This window comes from Meleagris gallopavo, chromosome 21, assembly GCF_000146605.3.
Source record: "Meleagris gallopavo isolate NT-WF06-2002-E0010 breed Aviagen turkey brand Nicholas breeding stock chromosome 21, Turkey_5.1, whole genome shotgun sequence".
Lineage (NCBI taxonomy): Eukaryota > Metazoa > Chordata > Aves > Galliformes > Phasianidae > Meleagris > Meleagris gallopavo.
This window is the reverse complement of record NC_015031.2, coordinates 3,289,976-3,314,075: the sequence shown is the minus strand read 5'-3', so window position 1 is coordinate 3,314,075 and position 24,100 is coordinate 3,289,976. Positions and strand designations below refer to the sequence as shown.

General features: G+C 43.0%; 1 long non-coding RNA gene and 1 pseudogene across 1 annotated transcript in view; both read left to right on the top strand.

Annotated features, from left to right (window-relative positions):
* The window catches only part of LOC104913867, a 41,993-nt gene extending 30,219 nt beyond the window's left edge, over positions 1 to 11,774 (top strand). The window contains exons 4-6 of the long non-coding RNA XR_795682.3: positions 8,877 to 8,947; positions 10,116 to 10,273; positions 10,428 to 11,774. This is a non-coding gene — a long non-coding RNA (uncharacterized LOC104913867). The remainder of the gene's footprint in view (positions 1 to 8,876; positions 8,948 to 10,115; positions 10,274 to 10,427) is intronic.
* Positions 11,775 to 18,091: 6,317 nt separating this feature from the next.
* LOC109370640 lies at positions 18,092 to 21,262 on the top strand (annotated as a pseudogene).
* The last annotated feature ends 2,838 nt before the right edge of the window (positions 21,263 to 24,100 follow it).

The following is a 24,100-nucleotide window of genomic DNA, read 5'->3' as shown; positions in this document are numbered from 1 at the left end:
GCTTCAAGGCAAGCCATCTCAGCCACTTCTGCATGCACTTCCATAGCCATGGACTACTTGCCTGTGCAGTGCTACTCTCAAATGAGCATTGTGTTGCTTGTCCTGAAGAAAAAATGCCAAATTTTTTTTTAAGGCATGAGTGCAGATGGGACTCTTAGTGCTAAGAAAAACTGGAATGTGTGTACATCTGTAACATGGTGTATTTTCTTTATGTAGCCAATGTCATATTCTTAAATCAGAGCTCCATTTCTGGGGCGTTTTAGAAATATTCTTTCAAATGTTGCCCTGGTTTTGTTCTTCGACTCACTCATGGTAGAAAACGGGTCAGATTATGACCCAGCCTGGAGCTGAGACAAAGACTTGCGGGCAGAGTAGTGGTTGCTGCCATCCATCACTTGCTCCTCTGTCAGATGGGACAAGGTGAACCTCTTTCCATCCCTTGTGGAGGCACTCTGGCCTCGTGTCATTCCTCCATCAAGAAGCTGTCACCTGCAATGACAGCAGGGACATGAGTAAGTGCTTGCAGGGATACAAGAAAGCATTGCTGTGAACAAAACTTTCAGCTTTAATTAGTAGTGTTAAGTGATGTCTTGAAAGCCTGAAGATATAAACAGACAAATAAGCTAGTAGAATTAAAAACAGATGTTAGAGCTTAACTCCTTTAATAACATCCTCTGCCTCATCTCCATTTAAAAAAAAAAATATAAAAAATCTTATGTCAGTTAATGCCCAATTCTATTTATACATTTCTCATTTGCATGCAGATTTAGCATAATGTATTCAGGAAGGCAACATGCTTTTTATGTGAACAGAGAGGGCCGTTTTAGTATTCCTGAAATCTTCCGTTTCTTACCCTCTTCCTAGCAACTTGCCCAGATGGAAGGAGCTTGCCTTTAAAAACTAACCAAGTTATGTCTCAAATTCCATAAGCTTTGTTGTCCATAACGGTAAATAAAATTTGTAGTAAAATCCCATAGAAATGTCACCTGGATAACTGGAAAGCACCCTGCAAACTCTTAATGTGAAACTCCTTCAGTGCTGTAGAAGCACAAAGAACCCCTTCCAGATGCACTGTCCTCTGCCTTTCCAAAGCAAGCTGTTAATTGTGACCATCTGCAACTGTAACAACTGTAGAAATGAAGCAGGCATGATCCTCATCTAAACAGTGTGAGTGCACAGCCTCTGATCGTGGCCAGGGCGTGAGAGGAAGTGTGTGTGAAACCAGCTGCTAATAAGGAGGAAGAGGGGGGAAAGAGGAGCAAAGGAAAATGCTGTGGCTCCCTTTGCCCTCAGGCATCTCTAAACCAGCTTTGCTTTGCCCATGAAAATGCCTTGTGTTGCTGTGAGTCTGAAGAGCATGAACCAATTGTAGTGTTTGTCTCCAGCATCTGGATTTATACTGGAGATGCTCTGAATCTTGAAGGACCACAGAGGTGAACACTGTTGTCAGCAAAAGCCTTTTTCAGAAAACCTGACTTGGAGATGTACAAACGTTTCCTGATTGACTTTATCCAAGGATCCCTCTAGGATCCCTATGGCAGGGATGTCAAAAATAGCACCCAGGTGAATCCTGTGTGACATCTGGCAAAGCATAGTGAGAGGAAAAAATGACTGTGAGAAGTAGGGACATCAATTACGGTGTCCTGCTGAGTTGCAGACATGACCAGAGCAGAATCCCCCCATTCTACAAAGCAAGAGGTGACGGATGAGCAGCAAGCAGCATCTTCTAGCTCCTGTAATTGTTTGTCTCTATGCTGAGTGCTGGAATTGAAAAGAGAAAATACAGTCTGGTCCAGGTCTTCCAAAGGAGAATGAACATGTCCTGGTGGTGAGAGTGCAATCAGAGCACAGCTCTTCCCATCAGCTTCCTTGAGGCGTTCAGCTCTTTGGGAACATTTGTAAACATTTTTTTTCCTTCAGGTGTGTACCAGGAGGGCAAAATCACAGCCTGTGATCTATCTGCTACAGCCATCTGACACTGGTGCATTTCTCTGGATGACATATTTTGTCAGACTTCCCTATTGGACTTTGCTGGCACCCGAGGACTGAGCAGTGAGCGCGGGTGTACTTTGCAGTGGCTAACTGCAATGCACTCCCTCAGCTATTAGTCACTGTTTTTCCTGCAGGCTAGGCCCGTATTTCTGATGTAAGTTGCAAATACTCCAATAAATTATGAATAGGCATGAACAGTTTCAATCCACGTGCTTGGATGAGAAGCAAGACTGGAAAAATAAGAGCAATTCTTGATCTATTCTGTTTTCACAATATGAGTGATTGCTGAGGCTAGAAGGACCTTCATATATTTTTATTCAGTTTTTACATTACTCGATGCAGGAGGTAGGTGGCCAAGCAGCTAAGACTGAACTGCTTCTACAGATGATGCAACTGAACGTCTATAGTCCCATGATGTAAAAATGAAGTCTGTGTCAAATAGATTAAATATGAAGCCTGAGGGCATATCTTCTGCTGTGGGTTTGGCTTGTTGATGCTCGCAGCTCGGTAAGATTTGATTAGTCCCACAGCCATTAATACGATGCTACTATAAAGCATTGCTCCTGTTCCTATTCATCTTACTGAACTACGTCATACTGAAAACAGAAAAATGGGCAGTTACAAATGAAATCTATAGTTATCGTTTCTTCTACAGCACTAGCATGGGGGGAAAAACCCTAAATATAGATGGTAAAGATTTCTTCTGATAGGTAGGGGAATAGTATGTCAGTTTCAGGTGGTACAAAGGAATGCTTGTGTCAAGATTACTCTTCCACAGCTTTTCTCAGGCTCATATTGTATGAAAACACTGGAAGGGGTAATTAATATAGGGATGGTTCTGCTTCTAAAATGGCTTTCACCTAGTAGTAATTGGCCCGAGGCTTTCAGGATGGAATCTGAAACTGTTGAAATCAGGAAATCCGGTACAAAACTCTCACTGAAGGTGATCAGGCATTGGAACAACATCCCTCAAGTTGGGGAATCTTTCACTGAGGAGTTGTTTTATTTCTAGAAAGAACAGTTAAGCTCAGCTGGAAGTTGTGCTCCTGCTGCACAAATACACTACTGATGTTGTGTGTCGTGCTCAGTCCTTGTTGTCCCATGTCCATACACTGTATCACTCCATCCTCCTTCTTCTTTTCTATTGCAGTTATCATTTTAACAAGGATTAGACTGGGGGGGGTGAGAGCCTGAAGGTAATTTTCCCTGTTTGTTTTTTTTTTTTTTTCCTCTATTCTGGGAGGCATTGCCACCTTCAGCTGCCAACAGCAGGCTCCACTGCTCAGGGTGCTGCAGGTGGGTAGTGCCAAGAAGCCCATCAGCTGCAGGGCTGGATTCAGGCAACAAATGGTTTGTCACCCAAATGAAGAAAACTAAGGTGACTGCAGCTTTCCTGTTTGTTACGAGAACTTTGTTAAACAATTCTGATACTTTACGTTCTTCCTCTGTTAGTTAAAAATTGGACAAAGATCAGTCCTCAGGCTGCTGTCCAATACGTTGATAGGATCTTACCTAAACACAGTGCAAAAACTGAGCTGCCATTCAAAAAAAAAAAATATATATATTCATACTGGGACTGGAATGATATAGGGAAAGCATAACAAAACCAAACAAAAAAAAAACCCACCACATTTAAATGTCTGAACAACGTCCCATGGTGATAAACACAGCTAATTCTGCCTGGGCAGAGAAGGCTGGAATAGACTCTGGATCTGCTTTTCTGCACTGATGTGTTTTCTCCATATCACATTTTCTGGCCATATTGGCAAAAAATTATTATTCTTCCTTATGAAACAAAGCATTAGAAATAATCCTTATTGGATTGTTCTTGGCAGGTGATGCTGAAAGCTTCATTTCCCTGTAGTTGGTGCAACTTTGCTGCCAGCTTGCTATTCGGGTTTGTGTGTTTCTCATTCAATTTTGAGGAGTTTAATATCATGGAATGCAGAGAACAGCAGTGGGACTTCAGATTCAAAGAAAATAGTTGTGAAGGGAAAGAGGGACTGTTTTCAATTGAACCTATTTTTGTTGGTTTTGCTTTTTAATAGTTGATGAATTCCTTTGTCTATTCATCCAACATTGTCTGGCATTTCTTGCTGTTTAATTTATTTAATAGAAATAGCTTTAAAATAAGAAGACATGAGAAAGAACAAACACAAGCTTGTGCCTCTTTGGCAGATAGAACTCTGCTGCACATCTGCTAGCTGAAATTTGAGAAAGCAGGCTTGGTGTTGGTGCTGTGAGCCTGGAACCTGAGCTGGTGTCTGCTCACGTGTAAGGAAATCTTGCCACGAGCTCACTGGGCTTTGCTTTGCACTGTAGCAGTGGTTTATCGGTCAGAAACTCAAACCCCTGTGTTCTCCCAGACTTCAACTGGATCATTGGTTTGTTTGCACTTAAATATGCCACCACTTTAATTCTTTAATCCTCCAGACTGTGTTTTAGTAAACACATGCATCTCTGCATTTGTCTCCATGTAGAAAGACAGCTATTTTCCCTCCGCAGTGAGGCTGTTGGAGAAGCACTGGTGGTGGTAGAAAAAAAAGTCTGGAACTTTTAGTTTGATCCTGGAGACTTAGCTTGTCTATGTGGTTTTAAAACTTGCAGCAAAATTAACAGTACAAATAATGGAAAATAAAGCGTGTTTCAGTCTTGTTTCTCTTTTCTCTCATATAGAGGGTGATGCCTGCTCTGTGGGCAAAGCAACACCCTACGTATCTTTTAGTGTGTGGTCTAAACAGGAGCTCTGTGCGGCCTGATTGTCAGACTCACTGACTTGTAGATAGGCTTGAGCCATGGGAACCCAGGCATAGCACCATGCAGCAGTGTGGTGAGTCCATTGGGAATGCCCAGAAGGCTGCCTTCCAAGATGAGAATTTAAAAATGTTTAAAATGTTTTAGTGTTTAAAATGACTAAGTAAAAAAATATCTGATGCAAAAAATGAGATGCTTCCACCAAGGAGGGCAAGATGGTTACTTTCTCTATGCTGTGGGAGAATGCTAACATATGCCATCCTTACATCCACTTAGATTGATGAATACCAGATGGAAGGCGTGCAGAATGTTTTCTGCAGTACGCGTAAGTGTTGCTGGCAGCTTTTCAGTTTTTGATATAGCAGAAGACAGTTGTGTTTGCTTTAGTGAGTTGAGATAAATGCCTGCAGACTCCAAAATCTGAGAAGCGTTGCAACTCTAAAAGTTAGCAGTGTCCTTTTGTGTATTCTTGAAGTATCACGATTTCTGCTATTAACAAAAGCACTCAGTGTAGACTATCTTTATATCTGTAGCCATTACTGCAGATAAGCAGCCCTTTCACACAGCTTTATTTTTCATTTTTATTCAAGTCTTTGATGTTCTGTTTTCCGTTTAACAACCAAAGATGCATGCTGAAATATTCCCAGCTATTCTCACGAGTTGTGTTACTGCTGAGTTTCATATTTTTCTATTTCTTTTTCCCCAGCGCTTTGTCCATCTTGTCCATTTGGGTCTTGCAGCTGCATTTAATCTTCATCAGTAGAGTTTTGTCAATTGTAGCCTAAAACAATGAGCTGTGCAGTGCCAGCGTGGTTATCTTGTGTGCATGCTCCCGACTGCATTGCAAACTGCATTCAATTACTGAATGTCTCCTGGCTAGCAGTAACAGATCATTTGAGATACTACGGAGTGTTCATCTACTGCAATACCCAAGCATACAGCTGTTGAATTCTGGCACTGTGTTTTTATGGTCTTTCCATCAGCGGATTTATTTCTGAAGGGCTTTAACTGACTTTATTTTGAAACTCTAGTTTTTAAGCTTATGGTGTGTAGCTGTTCATCTTCGCAGAGTTACAGTGTGAGTGATGTTGGTGGGGATCCTGGGTTCGTCTGGTTTGACTCCTGCTGCAGTAAGGCCATCCTGAGCAGGATGTTTGGACCTGTCTCAGGGCAGGGTTTGACCATCTTCAAGGAGGAGACTCCACAGTGCCCTGAGCCAGTGCTCTGCCACCTGCACTGCACAGAACCTCTTGTATTCCTAATGTGTCTTCTGTAGTGTTTGCCTGCGATCTGGGCCTGATTTAGGTGTGATTTGTGTGGGTACTGCTATTCACACCAGCTTCGTTTGTGACTGTTTGATACAATTCAGTTAGACTGAACTTGATGAATTTAGGTGAGACAGATAAGAGCTAACTGATCTCAGTTTTTTTTTATTACAATAGATAACGCTGGCTTATAGGAATGAGAAATGTTATCTTGAAATATATTGGCTTAGTTAAAAACTTCTAAGGAAGATTCTTGGTTTGAGTCTTCTGAACGTGAGAGTTTTTGCACTCTATTCAACCTGGTTGTTGGAATACATCCCCACTGAGGTTCTCACTTTGCTTTGCTGGGGCAGTCAGTACGGGGAGCTGGACGTGTGGTCTGGCAGCCAGGCAGACAGCAGGACTTGTGGTTGCTGACAAGGTTACTGTGCTTGCATGTTCCTGCTCCCTAGGGGCTGGATGGCAGAGCTGTTTCTGGATTTATCACTTAGAAGCTGCATTGCACAGCTAAGAGATCAGTGATATTTGCTTTAAAAATCACTTGGTAAATGCCCTGCTGCAACTTCATTAGTGGTACCAAGTTATGCAGTACTGTTCATCAGTACCCACCTTCTGTGATTAAGATGCATCACACTCCCATGCCTGGGCTGTTTTCCAGTGGCTCAATACTGCCACTGGAAGTAGTGTATTGCAGTGTGCTGTGTCCCTTGCACTGCAAAGTAAGATTGAACAGCTTAAAATCCTTGTCAGGCCTTCAGAAGCAGAACTACAATCTGATGTATCAAATGATGTGTCCCTGGAAACGTACCAAAAGCAGGGTTTTCTTGTGTTGCATGAAGCTCTTTCTCACCTCAGGCGTGCTGGAAAGCCAGAAGGCTAAACTACTTCTATATTGTGCAGGAATTACTTTTCTTCATGTTGTCTCCATCTCTGCGTTGCTGGCCCTGAGCATCCCTCTCTTTCAAGCAGCAGGTGGCCAGTGCTCTGTTCTGATCATCTGTGGCAGGTGTGTAGGGTGCCTTAGAGAATGAGACAGTGGATGGAGTCAGTGCATCCCACTGCAAGGGAGACAGAGTTAGCCATTCAATAGGCAGGAGTGCCTCTGTTACTCAACAGCTAACAAACATAAAAGAACAGCATGCACAAATGTGTGCTAAAGCAACCATCGTGCTTCCTTTCCAATGGGTTGCAAAAAGATGGTTTGAGCCATGGCTGGATTAATGCCCACCTTTCCCACTGTGCTAGTGGAGCTGGCTAGGGATGCATTTGCAGTTTTTGGGATGAGGGATTTTTCCTGAACTCATGTAAAGATCTGTTGCTTCTGAAAATCCTGTCCTGTGGGACTTATGGAAAGGGAAGCATTAGTAATATTGACCCCAGAAAGATGTGAAAACAATGGTGAAATGGCAAAAGACATCCTGAGTATATATACTTATAATCGAAGCAAGATTACAGGAGGGCTGTTGCATCATAATGTAAAATCTTGAGCTGCTGAGATGGATGCCAAAACGTCCGTGAGCAATGTGGTGAGGCGAAGCAGAGCAGCCCTTTGACCAGATGATGGTGCTGTTGTTTCACAAAAATGTTCCCTGCTGTAGTAAGTAAATTTTTTTTTATGCGACTGTTATTGAACTTTTGTTCTAGCTGGGTACATCAGTTAGCCCTGCAGTGCTGTGTCACTTGGGGCTCCTGGCCATGACTTGCAGTGATGTGGAAACAAAACTGCTTCCTGCTCCACAGAGCAAGAGCCACAGTGAAGAACGCCTGGTGCTGAAGCATCAGCTCTTAAGGGGGTTTGGGATGATCTGAACCTATGGATGCTCTGTACCATTGTGGAATATAAATATATAGGATTGGCTTCGATATATGGAAAATAGTCTGTGAAACACTTTGCACTTCCTTTAGCCCCTGCGAACCTCGATGGATGATGTGTAAGTCGTATGTTAAGTACCCGGAGGTAAATAACAAAGGATGGTCAGGATGCAGCAAGGGGAAGCCATGCTTGGTGTCAAAGTCTGTGTAAAGCAGCAGGAGAATGCACAGCATCTTTTGGTTAAAGCATCTCAGAGGAACACAGTTCCTACCTAGGGTTGGTAATCAGAGCAATTAAGAATGAAAGTATCCTGGATTTTCCAGTGGGAGCTCCCTGTGTTTATTCCTAGGATCCTCAGTGACTGTTACAGCAGCTTAGCAAGCAGCTCATTGTCCAGATTTCAACCACTGACCATCCGTGTAGGAAGTCAGTAACTGTGAACGATGTAACCACCACCAAGTGTCATTAGATTGTAGTTGATGGTATTTTCTGTAGCAACCTGTGAGCCCTTTGGATGGCATTGTCATCGTATTGCTTTAAGCAGAGCAAAGTGAAAAGCTGTGTGAGCAAAGTGTAGTCCCAAATAGTTGGTTTTTACCTGATGACTGCAGGTGGATGAGCATCAGTTTACACAGATGTGGCTTTCTCTTTTTTTAGTGTGGTTTTTAAATACAGAACACTGAGCAATGTCAGAGGAATGTGGATAATTAAGGATATTGCAGTGTCCCTGAACACTGCATTTGGATATCTCAGTGGTAACTTAAATTTCCCAGCAAAGCTTTTGGCATCCCAAATGAATTCCTCTAACCATCCTTAGGGGTTTATCTGTGAGCATTCAGGGCTTGTTTAAAATATCTTAACTGAAGTTGACTGTAAAGAATCACTAGTACCCAGGGAATTGCTAAGAAGGCTGTAGTTTAACTGTTGCAGAGTAGTTCTTATTCTCTTCTTTGAGATATAGCCTCATTGTAATGGGTTAGCAGTCTGTTAAATGGGCTATCGAAAGGTTTGATTCCAATGCTTTTTGTTGTTGTTTTTTTTTCTCTTTTTAGTGGATGGGGGGAAACTTCTAAGAGGACTGAAGGACCACTGACTTCTTTGAGTTCATCTAATCACTTTGCTGGTAAGAGTCTATCAGTTTTAATGAGTTCTGGGCTATGAGAATCTCCACATGTAAAATAAGGGAGTAAGGAAAAACTTAAAACAGAAGCATGCAGGAAGCCATCCTCACAGCAAATCCCATGTGCCAAACCCAGCCCTGAGCACCATCACAGCCGTGAAGACAGAGATGCCACCCATGACTTTGCACTGTGATTCCTGAGCAGTGCCCCAGAACACAGAGTGGTGGTCGGTGTTCTGACAGGGGGCACGGCGAGGCAATGGGAGGCCGTGAGCTCACAGCGTCACTTCCAAAAAGTGCAGGTGAAAGTGAGCCTCTTAGCTTCTACCTGGCAGTGTGACCCCCCGCTGATGGAAGCATGGGCTGCAGGTTTGATGGAGGGCTGTGCAGGCCCACCTGCTCCTCTCACTGGACTTCATGCTGCTGCAAGCACACTGCCCAACAGACAGGAAACCTTTGCTGCTCATCTCCTCTTGATGTCACCTCTGCGATACGTCCCTAAGACATGACCGAATGTCTCCACAGCTGGAGTTGTTTGTCTGTGAAATGTGGGTGGGTGTGCTGTCGTTGTAAAGCACTTTGGGTGCTAATATGCAGGGTGCTGTGTGACAGCCAGGCAAGTGCTGCAGCTTTCTGCTTACGGAGTGGGAGTGTTATCATTCTCTGCTCAGATCTAATATGCAGGACTTCTCCCATGGGATTTTGAATTGCAGGAGGAAGGGAGGGGAAGGTCTGCTTCACGGTGACTTGTGACTTCTGCATAAAACATTTCCTCAGAACTAATTAAAACTTTGAGAAATCATCAGAACTTAAATGAATCAGTGCTGCGTAACTAACAGCTTATGTTAAAGGCTTTGAACAAATATCCACAATGCATCAGTAAACATGCAAATTAGTTTTTCATGTCAGGATGCGCCTCACTACAATGCTGTGTGTTGATAAAAGATTTCTCTGTGTCTGTGGCTTTCTGTACTTTGAAATTTATTGGTTTTCCAAACCCTTTTCAGCCTCTTTAATATAGTGAGAAACACTCTTTTGAATTATTTACCAAGCAGAATTCACCGTGCTTCAGCAAGAACTAGCATTAACAGTGTCTAAATTGAGGACTGAAACAAAGCTGGGACCAGTTATTTTCAATCATGGCTGCTAACTTTGGTAATCTCCTTTACAGGGGGTTATTGCAGCTATAAAATGTTTTCCCGTGGTAATGATGGCAGTTACAGAGGAGATTCATGACTTGCACCACTTTTGCTGGACACAGTTTGCTCATGTGTTCCTTACCTGAATACTTCAAAGCCTCATTTTGGAGAGGAGAAGAGAGATTACACAGTGAGTAGCATTAACACCCCCTGGTAACTTTCTGGTTTTTCACAAGCAATATTTCTTTACTGTTTGAGTAGCTTATGGCACTGTTGGGCTTTTTGGATGACTTCAGACCTGTGCATAGCACAGATCAGCAAGCAGTGCTGCTCTGCTTTTGCAGGACGGCTGTGGGCCTGAAGGCTGGCTGCTAGCATGAATGTTGCACGACTTACTGTGACTGTTGCTTTGCTGGCACTCCAGACCGAACCAGACACCATCAGAAGCAGTGTGAGCTGTCACAATAGCACTGCCCATATTTCTTCAACTGGAAGCATCAGCCTGGTGATGTGCTAGGGCAAGCTTACGGGCCCTTTCAAGGCCAGTGTATTCTTGTGTCAACCTGAGGAAGCCTGTGAGTAGAGCAGCTTGTTCTTAACCAGCATTGTATCATATTGGCTTAATTCGTGAGGGCTGTGTGCCAGCCTGCAGTGAACCAGGTCAATTTTAGCATGATGGTATGTTACAGACACTTAGCATGAAGTTCTATGTATGCTGAGTCGATTCTATTTCCAGGCCAGTGTTTTCTGCCTGTGCTGTGGGATGTTTCTGAGGCTGTCCTAGAAACATTTATAGGGATTCCAACACTTTTTCAGGGATAGCCAATGATATCCTGGGTTACTGCAGTGATGAATGTGCATCACAGCGTTACATCATTTCAGTGGGAACAAGAAGGAGGGAGAGGTAGAGTGCAGCAGGAACCTCTGATGCTGGCTTTGCCACCAAGGAATACACATTGTGTAACAGCACTCTGCAAATTAAATGTTACGCTTTCATGCTCTTCTTCTTCCATGTGCCGTAATTAAAAGCCTCTTCCTTTGGTTTGTGGGTTCAGAACTGTGTAATGATGTTAAACAAACAAACATCTGACCAAATTCCTATCTACCAGATTAATTTTTAACAGTTTAGTGAATAATGGCATGTCGTTAAGGGTGGATAGTGCGTTTAAACTCCTGTAAGGCTTTCTGAGTGGCGGTGAGTGTCTTTCTGGGATGTCAAGGGAGTGGATTTCAATTCGCTTTGAAAACAGAGAAAGAAATAAGGAATTATATTTTTCTTAAAAAAAAAACAACAAAAAACCTTGCAACTATTATGCTTTGAAATATAAATTCCTTTCCTGACTACTCTCTAAGCATCTAACAGCCATATTTCTGAGTAATGGCATGGAAGAGCTGAAAAGTATTCATGCACTTCAAAAGTTGAGAATGAATGAGTTTTTGTTCAGACGTAGTTATGAAAATCTAAACAATATCATATTTAGATTTGTAGGGCAGTAAGAATAAAGAGATCAGTGGCTTATGTAAACTAAATCCAGCTAATTAACACAAGATGATGGCATTTAGTTTCTCATTTTCTGATAGCCCCTTGGCTCTCCTCTAGCCTGATTAATGCCAGACATTGTTGCAGTGCGTTGAAGCAGCTCTTTCAGAGCAAGGAACAGACTCTCTTTGTGAAGCAGTCCAAGCTCTGCCAGTCATTGTGGCAATGGGTGGGATGCTGGGTTGTTTGCTTCACGGTCTGTGCTCTGCTTAATGGAAGAGTGCTTCCCTTGGGCTCTCGTGGAGAGGAACCCACAGTGTTTGTCCAATTGCATTTGGTTTGTGGATGAACTGCTTTTTCTCTAGTTAGCCAGGGAGCAAGAAACAAAACTTTCGTACACTTCACACAGAGCTCTTTGTGTTAGATTTTTCTTTGAATTTGTATTTTGGTAGGAGTGCTTGTTTTAGGTTAGGACTGCTGTGTTAAGCTCAGGAATATGCTGTGCTGGACTCCACATGCACTGATCATATTCCTGCATCCCAGACTGTCAGTATGATGTAGTTGGAAGTGTGTTTGTGTAAAGAAACCTCAACCATTCTGCAGCTTTGTGAAGTGGCTGTGGTTTTGCTGTGTATATTTGGAAGCTTGGTGAGTCTGCTTTCCTGCAAAGGCACTTCAGGAAGCAGAAATAAAAGTTTTGTTTGTTTCAAAATTATTATACTAAATATATATAAAATATATATAAAAATATATAAAACATTGTATATTTTTTCAAACAAATTTAGTCCTTTTTTAATGAGATTAGATGATTAATCTAGAGAAAAATGAGACATTAGTACATATAGAGTAACATAACTGACAGAAAGGTGATGGTATGCTTTACAAATAGCAATGTATTGGATTTTTTTTCCCTCTTAGTTCTGAGAACCAAGTGAGTGGATCCTCCTTACTAACAACACTGACTTAACTACTTTGCTGCTGGTAATGGCATCCTGAATGAAAGTGTTGCAAATTGTGTGACTTGTTGGTAAGCTTGCTGGCACTGATGTTGCTGCCCTGGCTTCTGAAACAGCTTGTGAACTGTGTATGTCATTTAGCAGAAGGTTGTCCCTTCTCTTTTGCCAGGACTCGTTGCACAGAGAACACTCCTGGCTGTGTTTCAGTCTCTAACCCCAGGTACATGCATCCTCCTGATGTAACACGACGCAATGCACCTATGGCTTTTTCTGCTTACAAGTATGTGACCACTGTTAACCTTTAATATTTTACCCAGTCAGGCTGCTCAGACCTGGCACATATGGAAAGTGCTATTCCAGACAGAACTTCTGCACTTCATATATTTGTGTGTGACTGTCCAACTTGTCACGATTGTCAGTTCCCAGGCTCTTTCCCTTGCGTTACACCGGTGAACTGGAACTCTGATAAAGGAGTTATGTGCAGTGATGACAAGAATTGATTTCCAATTTCCTGTAGAATGACTCTATCATTGCTTGTGACTCAGGCAATTTAGCTTATATTACAGTGCTAGCTAGGGGCTATAGATCACTCTGACAGTCATCTAGTCACAGAGCATGCTGATTTTGACAAGATATCGAAAGAGATTTTAGGACAGCTTCCATTGTGAAACAGCTTGAAGTGCAGCTTTCTATTGTTGGATTGTAGGTAAAGAGATTTTGCATGATGCACAGTAAGAGTATTGGAGCCAGTCTGTAATTTAGACAGACTTGGGGAAAACCAAGCGGCCTCATTCTGAATCTGATCTGGAACATACAAGTACCTGCATTAGGTTAGACTTAAGTCCCAGGATCTTTTTAAGAGTGATAAGTAGTAGACGCTTAAGGAAAGAGCATAAGAAGTTAGGCAGATACAAGAGGAATCCTTTCCTGGATATGCCTGGCAGATTCAGCTGTCAGTGATCTGGACACTTGCTGGGCTGGGTTAAAACACTATACAGGAAGGGATGCTATTACTGCTCTCATTCAAGAGCTTCTGTTGCTAAATGATCTGATTTGCTCTCTCCCACCTGGAAGCTATAACAGTCTGCTTTTGAGATCTCAGCATCTTTTGACAGCGCTGACCTGTAGGTAGAGCTGGGTGGGAGTTCAGTGTCCTTTTGCTAATACAAACTACTTCGAGCATGCCCTCGCTCAGCTGTGTCACTGTTAACTGAAGCGCAAGGCCCTGGTGACAGCTGAGGTGAGAAATGAGGAGCAGTGAGTGTTTGGGGCTTCTGTCACTCAGCTGTAAAAAGACAAGAGGAGACTTCAGCTGGGAAGGTCTCTTGGCTTCTCAGCTGTGGCTCAAGTGCAGGCCCTGATAGCAGCAAGCTCCATGCAATTGAGGCTGAGTGAGGCTGAGAGCTGCTGTGTAGGTATTCCTGGAGGGCTCAGTGGGGAGACAACAGTATCTTAATAATAAAACCTCCACTTACAGATCAGAGGCGATGCTTGGGGCAGTCTGCTGCTGGCTGCGTGGAGCAGCCTGTTTTATTTCAGGACTCTGCTGAGCAAATTTCATTTTTACACCCCTTCATTTTTAACGTTTTGGGCTCTCATGTTACTTATCAGTCTAATATCCGATCATTCTTCACTTTCTCAGCACAAATGCATTGGGAATGGGAGAGGGTCAAATCCTCATACTATTGGCAGAATGAGAACGTAGAGCAAGAATGTCAGTCACCAGCAGGTACATGGGACTCTTGAGCTGCAATTCTTCTTTCTCCATTTCTTTTGTGCATTTTTATTTAAATCACTTGAAATACTCAAGGCTTCCTCTTTCAGTAAAGCTCTGAATATTTTCAAGGGCTGAGCCGTGTGATTTCTTCACCTTTCCTGAGAACTTCATTACTCAGGAATTAAACTTACGGTTCTTGTAAAATGTTTCATAATATGGGGAAATATCAAAGTGTTATCTCTGGACTTTACCACTGAGAATGGATCAGGTCTGTTTGAAATAAACAGTTGCATGTAACTTGCAGTTGAAAATCTTGACCTGATGCTAAAAATCTAGGGTGCATTTTTTATTAGCAGAGAACACCAATAACTTGATGGAAGGTAGGGTCGCTAATTTCAGCATTTATAATGATCTGTAGGAGTCTCAGTCTTTGTCATTTCAAGGCATTTATTTGATATTTAGTTGTCTCTTTTTTTTAAAAAAAACATTTACTATCAGTTTCCAGCTCTGGAATAGTGATTATTCAGTTCAGATTTTTGTCACTGACTTTTTGGTACAGATTTTTGAGGTGGAAGGAGCTCCACCTCTTTGCTTTTTAAAGATTTCTGTAGATGCTGAACTGTTCATCAACCACTGTTGGTTGTTGAAAGATTCAATGTGAGCTGACCGTGTATGCTTGCAGTCCAGAAGGCCAACCGTGTCCTGGGTTACATCAAAAGTATGACCAGCAGGTAGTGAGAGGTGATTCTGCCCCTCTGCTCTTGTGTGACCCCACCTGGAGTATTGCATCCAGTTCTGGAGCCCCCAGCATGAGAAGGACATGGAGCTGTTGGAGCTGGTCCAGTGGTGGGCCTCACAGATGACGAGAGGGCTGGTGCACCTACCTTATGGGGACAGGCTGATAGAGCTGAGGTTCTTCTGCCTGGAGAAAGCACTGAGGGACTTTTATAGCAGCCTTCCAGGACCTGAAGAGGGCTACAGGAAAGCTGGGGAGAGACTTTTTTGTGAGGGTATAAGAAGGATAAGAAGAAGTGGCTTTAAAGAGGGTCTATTTAGACTAAATATTAGGAAGAAATTCTTTACTGTGAGGGTGGTGATGCACTGGAACAAGTTGCCCAGAGAGGCTGTGGATGCCCCCTCCCTGGAAGCACTCAAGGCCAGGCTGGATGGGGCTGTGAGCAACCTGGTGTGCAGCGAGGCGTCCCTGCCTATAGCAGGGGGTTGGAACAAGATGATCTTAAGGGTTCCTTCCAACCCAAACCACTCTTTGACTGACTGTACAATCAGATGAGTGCAGCCTCAGGAAGCTTCACTGCATATTTACTGAAGTCAGTCTTAAAAACAAGATTAGCGTTTAACTCACTGCTCCTATTTTAGATTAATCCTTATGTGGCAACTGAGGTTGGGAAGAAGCAGAGTACAAAAAAAAATCCCAAACTCTCTCTGTCCTTAGAGCTGAGAGTAGTATGTAACAGCATGTGCTGTCCTAGATACATGTAAGGAATGGGTCAGGTAGTGAATGTGAAGGTAACACGTGTGCATTTCGTGTATCACAGCATTTGTTTGTCAGTGTAATGCAATGACATGTTATTTTTCTTCTCCCGCCTTCGTAATTAAATTAATGTTTTGAAAACATTTAAGAAATGATAAGCTCTTGGTAAACAGTAACTATTAATTGCAATTCCCAAGTTTCTTAGCTTTCACGTGGTTCCATTCCTTCTGGGCAGACACTGAGGGATGCATGTTTTAAAGGTGACTCAGTAGCTGCTGTTCTTCTTGCAAAGCCAAGCGAAAAAGCATTTGTGCTTGTATTCTCAGTGGGTGGGGAACCAGCTACTAAAGATGCAGGGATCTCTCAAGTGTCTTTTACTTGTGGTCTTGTGGAAACACTTTGTCTGCAAAACATTAAGAACTGCTAAAACAAAATCCTGGTTAGGTGAATGACCTGTGATTGCCTGCTTTCTGGAGATTGTCCAGAACCTGGGCAAGCAGTATTTCAGCTCTTCTCTCTCCAGAACAGTTTTGTACCTTCCAGTGCTCCCTCTCTGGCACCTTTCTAAGCCTCTGACAGTCACTCATGTTGTGCAGCATTAATGACTGTGGAGGCTCAGATGTGATGGTATAATGGGTCTTTTCACACCTGTCAGGTATGAGCTGTGTTAAGCAGTGTATGTGAGGTATTTTTAGCTTGTGAATAAAGTGATAGAGGGAGAAGGTACCCCAGGGGTCTTATTTAATTGCTGTGAAAATGACTTTCATAGAGAAATACACTTATAGAGAGGACAGCACGGAAGGTGAGATATGCTCACTTCTGCTGTATGAGAGTGACTGATGCCCAAATGAAGTGTGTGCACATATAAACAAGCAGCATGGTGAGCAGGCAGGAGGAATCACAGGGCTGCAGCCCCATGGGCCACAGTGGTGTAGTGGGATACTTGCACAGCAGTGCTACAGTGGGGCATATGAGCCCCGTGGGAAGGACAGGTTGGGAAGGAAGGAGGAGTTGCTCTGTTGGAAAGCAGCAGAGGTGCATGGAGCTCTGTGCTGCAGTGAGTGATGTGCCAGCAGAGAGCTGTGGGGCCAGGATTGCAGGTGGACAATGTGGGCAGTATTGTGGTGGTTGTCTAATCTGTACTACCTGATTAGGAGGAGGAAATAGAAGAGTGGAAGAAGTTTCATGTTTGTAGGCTCTGGTTCTCGCAGGGAGCTTTAACTGCCTCGGCATCTGCTGGAAGGCAACTCAGGTGGGCACAGGTAATGCAGAGAGTTTCTGAAGTGCAGTGATGAGAACTCATTATCAAGAAAACAACAGGGGAGATGTTCTGCTGCGCCTCATAAGGTTGGGCAGGTGGGTTTGAGGGCATTTTTGGAGACAGCAGCTTTAAGATGGGAGAGCTCCTTATCTTCAGGAAAAGCAGTAAGGCAAGAGTAGGATTCCAACCTTGAGCTGTGGGAGAGCAGACTGAGACCGAGTCTTTGGAGGCAACCAGAGCATGACTGGCAGTGGTTCTGGGAAGTCTGCCCTCAGGGGTCCTAACTGAGTAAGGGTATTCATTCCAGTATTTGCACATGATGTTTACTTTATGTTTTTTAAAGGCAAACAACTAATTTTTTTGAGTGGTGTACTGCCTACGCGTTTAGTAGATTACAAAATGCAACTTATTGCAAAATGAGTTTGGCTGTTATATCGTGGTAAGCTGCACACGATTAATATGGCTTTCATGTTCAAGTATGGTGATCTCTCTGAGATCTCTCTGATAAAGATGGCTTCAGGGGATAGAACTGGATTCTGCAGTAGTTCTTGTCTGTTCACTGAGTCAGAGCATTCTGCTGGGATGACTAGCCTATGTAATTGTGTGCAGTAACAACTAAATTACCTTAGTAATGCATTTAGTCTTGTCAAATCTACATGCTGTGAAAAAATGCTAACCTCTGCAGAGATATTGGCTATAGGGTTTCATGCGTGGGAAGAAACTTAAGGAAACTGGAATACACTCTAAGTCAGAAATTGGATTAGCAGCTCTAGATCTGACCCAACAAGTTAACAAAGACTCCTTCCCTATGAAATATCTATCTGAGAAGATAATGTTCAGAAGAAAGATAAAGGCATGAGAAACAGAATAATTTGTGTCAGAACACTGCTTTATAGCTACTGCTATTGGGGAAAAAATCGTTTTCAGAGGGAGCAGGTGTTGAACTGATAGCAATTCTGCTGTCCTTGGCTAATCAGATGCACTGGACTGTATGTTGTAGTAGCTCGCAGGTAGCAAATGATCATAGTAGCTGCAGATGTGTTGATTGTAACTTCTGATATGTTAGCCAGTTCCAAACAATGTTATCCAGAAATTGAAGTCCATGGGGGAACTGAAGGTGCAGGGAGATGTGGGCATGTGCTCCTGCAGGGCTGGCTGCAGTCTGGGTAAGCTGTCAGTGGTGGACCTACATGTTGAGATCTGTGAAGAGGCCTTGTTGCTGTGTCATGCTAACATTCTGAGGATCTCAGTGCTGGCTGACAGGCAGACTGTTCAGGAGTTTTCTCCCACAGATGACTGCATCAAGACAGATAAAATTCAAGGTGAGATGCTTTGGGAGTGTAGTTACTGTTAAAGCAGTACATGGAAGCAGCTGGCAGGTTCCTCCTTTGCCTGTCTGAAGGGTAGTGGGGATAGGAAATCACTCCTCTTCAATGGGCCGAGTGGAACTAAGTGAAGTCATATGCTCTATGCCATGCAAGTTTCCCCCCCCTCTCCCCCACCCAGTGATATCCATTTAGTTCCTAACAGAAAAGTATTCAAAAGATTAGTGGCAGAACACTTGGAAGCTGGAACCACTCAGGACTAATTATATAATTACTCTATAAATCCGTTTGTAAAGCAATTATGCACTATTGTTCTCTTTTGTTCTGTATCTTTATAAAGGCAAGCCATCTTGGCAAGCTGTTAGGAATGCATTGAGCTGTTATGTAAGAATATGAATAATTTGTATGCATATTTCTGAAAGAGAAGTGATGCTTTTACAATGTAACTGAAATATTTGCTGGTTAAAAAAAAAAAAATTGAGCTTGCTGCTACAATTTCTGATCATAGAATCACAGAATCATTAAGGTTGGAACAGACCACTGCGATCACCAAGTCCAGCCATCAACCCACTGCTATCATACCACTGAAAACATCTCTCAGTGCCACATCTCCATGGATCTTGACCACCTCCAGGAATGATGGTTTCAACAACTCCATGGTCAGCTGTGCCACTGCATACAGGCTTTTTTGGAAAATAAATGTTCCTAACCTGTCCAACCTGTCCATCCCCTTCCCATTCCTATTGCATGGGAGCAAAGGCCAACCCCCACTTCTTCAAACTCCTTTCAGGAAGCTATAGAGAGCAATTAGCTCTCACCTGAGTCTCCTCTTATCCAGCATGATTAATCCCAGTTCCCTCAAGGGAATTTTTGGAAGTTCACAGACAAAAGAGCTTCCTACAGAAATATATCCAATGAACTCATTAATAAAAAAGTACCCAGGGATAATATAGGTATCTTTTTTATCTGTTGGTTTGGGTAGCATAAATATCTTGGCTCATATTTCCTTAATTAACGTGTATGTCGGTGCCCCATTTTGCCAGCAAACGTTCTCTGGTCTGAGATGTTGCTGTGATGCAGTGGCATGTCACTACAGTGATGTTTGTAGAGGTCCTGCTCCTCACTGCATGGGTGCCATTGTGCTTCCTCCTGCTAGTGGCAGGACAGGCCTTGTTGGCTGGTTGTGGACAGGGATTTCTGTCAAGGCAAAAAAAAAATAATTAAGAATTCAAATGGAGACACCATCAGAAACATCAGGTGTTTCTGTTCCAAACACCAGCTTGGCAGTCTCAGCTTCTGCTGCCCGTCAAGTCCATGGTAAAAGAGCAGCTCAGGATGCTGCCTTAGGACCTCTCCAAGAAGAAAAGACTTCCCCCATTTCTGGTGGGGAACCACGTGCCAAAAGACCGTGTCACGATCTTTCTGAGAAGTGCTCTGCCAGAGCCAAGGACTTGTCATCCTGCTCCTTTCTGAGAAACCTCTGGAAAGTTGCTGAAAGCGATTGCTTCCAGCCCATCTGGTGGGGCAACGATGGAGACTTCATAGTGATTGAGGAACCTTTCTTCATAACGGAAGTACTGGCCAGGAGATGGCCTCTCCAAATTTTTGGCATTGTCACCATGAAACGTTTTGCTCATCTCCTTCACCACCACAGCTTCTACATTACAGAGGGGAATTTCCCAAATTCTGCCTCAAGTGATAAATTCCTGGCAGAGGAAGCAGCAGCTTCTATTCCTAGCGAGGTATGTAGTCCCTCTACCTGTGAAATAGCTCTTAGGACAGTAGGATTGGTGGCCAGTCAGTCCAAAGGGAGGTGGCTGACAGCTGGTGATATGTGGGTACTTATGCTTCAGAGGATCCTATACTTCTCTGCAGCTCACAAATGTCAAAAATGCAAGCAAGGGTGGTTGTTATGAGGGGCTGCTCTGAAGGCAATGCCTCCCTGTTTGAATTGCCTCTGAGAGTCCTCTATGGAGATTCTTAGTTATTGTATTTTTGTTTTTCCACTTCTGAAATGGTGCTAACTCACTCTTCCTCTTTCTGCTTTGCAGTTACTCTGCTACTATAACTCCTATTTCAAGAAGGATTATCTCCAGTGGCAAAGAAGATTCAAGCAAGTAGTGCCACGTAGACAGAGTAGAGTAGTTCAAAAAAAATAAATGTTTGAAATGTTTTTCTGTTGTCCTGTCCCATTTCTTCTGATGGTTACTCTTTGCCTCCCCCAAGAGTGGGGGGATGCCTTCAGGAAGCTTTCATTTCCCCCATCACTGTCCTGTAGGTTTCAGCAAAGGTGCTAAATGTGAAGCAGGTGCTGTGGTGAAGCAAGCCTGGTCCAGGGAATGATGAGAGCGTGCAGTGTGCAGCTGGAACTACCCAAAGTGCCTGATCCCTCTGCCTGCCTGTCTGCTGTGGGTGGGTGCTGTGGTAGCACAGGGACAGGAGGCCTTTGCAGAGCCTGTGAGCAGCATGTGTCTGCAACTGGTGCTGCCCTTACACCTACCAATCTGAGCCAAAATGCAAGGCAAGGGTAGCTATTACAAGGGCTGCTCTGCAAGTAAAGCCTTCTGTTTTTCTGATGTTGGCCCAAGATGTCAGAAGTGGGTGTTGGTGGGATGGTAGTAGATAAAATAATATCTCAATGTGATGTAGCCTGTGTTTTTGCATAGGCAGCCTGCTAGAGGAAGGCTTTTTCAACCAAGGAGAATGTGATCGAGTTGTTCAAATAATTTCTAGCACTAAGAACTCTTATAAATAAAGTGCCTTTTCTGCACTGCTTTCTGTTTTATTGCTTTCATGAACAGCAGAGGTGCAGCTGTTAGCTGGTTGCAGCACACATTTGACCATCAGCAGTGAAAGCATTTCCAGTCTTGGAATGGCACTGTGGAGCTTAGCTGGCAATGAAGTGACGTACTTCAACTTGATAACGCACAGTCTTCCTCGTGTGTAAAGAATAAAATCTAATGTTCATCAATCCAAGATGACTAGAATTTTTTTTTTGTGTGTATGTGTATTATGCTATTTTCTGCTAGTTTTTCTTAGCAGTGTGGTGATTTGGGAAGTGGAGAAGGAGCTCATAAAGCAATCCTGTTGGACACTGTAATTGCCTCGGTGTCCTGTTGTATTTTTATAGCTTCTTGGCTTTATAGCTTGATATTTGCTACTCTTTCTTTGAACGCCTCTAGCAGTTGGCAAATACTCTGCATTCCAGGTAATTTCCATGCTGGCCCAGGTGATGTTACCAGCATGGGCTCCTGAAGGGTTGCGCTGTGACTCTTCATGGGCTGCCCAGCACTGTATTTGTACATGAGGTCCCAATGGCACTACTCGGCAGTATAGCTGCTGAGAAGCACTCTCCCAGATGATTCGCTGTATATAGCAAATTCTGGTTATGGGATTTAAGTACAAAAAACTCCTCACGAGCGCTTTCCCTCTACTTTGCACAGAACGCCTCGCACGGCCGCGGTCTGTCAGTATCTCACATTGGCCGCCAGCTCTCGCGAGATGTGCTGACGTGACTTGGCATTGCCGGGGCAACGGCGGGAGCTTCGCTTCAGGGCCGGGGCGGCAGTGACCGCAGCCGCGTGTGTGTCGCGTGGGCTGCGTTTCTTGTTTGGTGTTACGCTGTTTGCTGGTAGTTTAGCGTAGGAGTTGTGGTGATTTGGAAAGGAAGTGAAGAACAACTCCGGAATTAATCCTTTCTAACGCTTAAATTGCCTTTCCTGTTGTACACATGTTACTCATATTTCATGCATTGCATTCCTGTAGGCAGAAAATACCTGTTAGATCATCCACCTCAGATCGCAGGAAGTATTGATTGTTTTCTAATATTTATTTTTTTCCTTACAGTAGGGTTATATGCTAGTTCCAGGTTGAATTTTTACTTCTGCTTCACAGAAGTCCAGCACGGAATGCATTACACTTGTCTGCTGTACCAAATTTTCTTTGCTCAAATTTTTCTCTCAGGTTTTTTCCCAATTCTGCTTTACTTGCAGCCTCAAAAAAAAGCAGCTTGAATGCTAGAACCTATCTAGCAGCTGTATGCATACAATGAGGTTTTTTTTGGTTGAAATCTGAATGCCAAATGAATTTGACCTGAACATTAAGAAGCTCCTTCCTGTTAATACTGCTGAACTAAGAATAAACCCTCATGAAAGCACTTCATGTGTGTACATGAAACTGTGTTCCTTGAAACATCGTAGAGTTCTTTGAAGTAGAGGCGTCTGTAGCATTAATAATACAAAAATTTGGCATGATAGCAGGAAGGAGCTGTCATGGGGCATTGTCAGTTCACCTTATTGAGCCTTTAAAGTGCTAATTTGGGTATCTAAAACTAGCCTGGACCAGAGATACCACACAAATCTCAGTGCACTCACTTCAGACAAACTCCTCCAACCTCAGCATTTCCTTGTTTAAAATACAGTACAGCGAATAGGGAAAAGACAGATGATGTATGTGGAAATGGGGAGTGGAGGGGCTGCGCTGGTCTCTTGGTGATGATGGTGGGACCTGAGGGAATGGCATGGAGCTGTGTCAGTGAGGGAAAGATAGGAAGAGGTTCTGCACCAGAGTGGTGGGCATGTCATTGAGCTGCCAGAGCTCAAGGAGCATTTGGACAATGCTCTCAACATATGGCTTGGATTTGAGATGGTGCTGTTCAGAGCCAGCGATTGGACTCGATCCTTGCAAGTCTCTTCCAATGTGGGATATTATGTGATCTTATGAAAATGATCTATAAGATAGATTCCTTCTTTGAAAGGTCATGCAGTCCTGTGGTATTTGTGCGTCTCTGCCCTTTTAGACTTAATTAACACCTCTTAATCAGATTTGAAGAAAAGCATTTCTACAATAAAACCATGGAGTTTTGTTATTTATTTCAAACACGTTAAAAAAACTTTTATGTAGAAGCTTCTAGTAATGTTGGCCCATGATATTTCTTAAAAATGCTTATCCGTGGAAGAGTTGTCTTGGCAAGAATCAACACTGACATTTGTTACAGCAAATGCTGCTTTCTTTCTGCTCAGTCTGCAGCCTTGGAGGGAATATCAGACACATGGTATTTGCAAAAGATGTGCATGATATCAACAAAGTTTTGCACACATTTTCATATGCAGTGATTGAGGGTGACAACAGTGAACTCGCATTGTTTTGAGTGGCTTCTTGGAGCTGGTACCATCTTACAACACAACCTGGAGAAATTAATAAGCACATTATTTGCCTTGCATGTCTGTAAATGCCATTTCCTTAAAATAAATAAATAAACTGTAACTAGATTAATCTGGTCCTGAGGAAATATAATCTTGACAAAGTATGTTTCTTGCTGCCACAGAATGCCATTAGCTCACTGAGCTTTATGTGTCAATTGCTAGTTATTTAAGTACTGCACCAGTCAAAGTAACTGCGGATTGCTGGTGCCAAATGTCATTAGTGTGGAAAAACATTTTTCTGTCCTAACCTTATTTTCTGTAATGTAAATCTGAAAACTGGAATTATTCTGCAATTAATTAGAAAATTAGCTGTTGCCTACTAATCTCAGGTTGTGTTTTCTAGAGAAAACTCTTCTGTATATAGATTCGAAAATGAAACATCACATGATTATTAATTCCTTCACTGGAGTAACTGGTGGTGAAGCTTTGCTTAAATATTTTTATTGGCAAATATTGATAATTTGAAATCAGATCTTTTTTTTTTTTCCCCTAGAAAATTATGTGTATGAATATAAGTAGGACTGAGGAGATGGAAGGGAAAGTGAGTGGTCAGGTGAGTTCAGGCTGCTTTCCTCTGTAGTG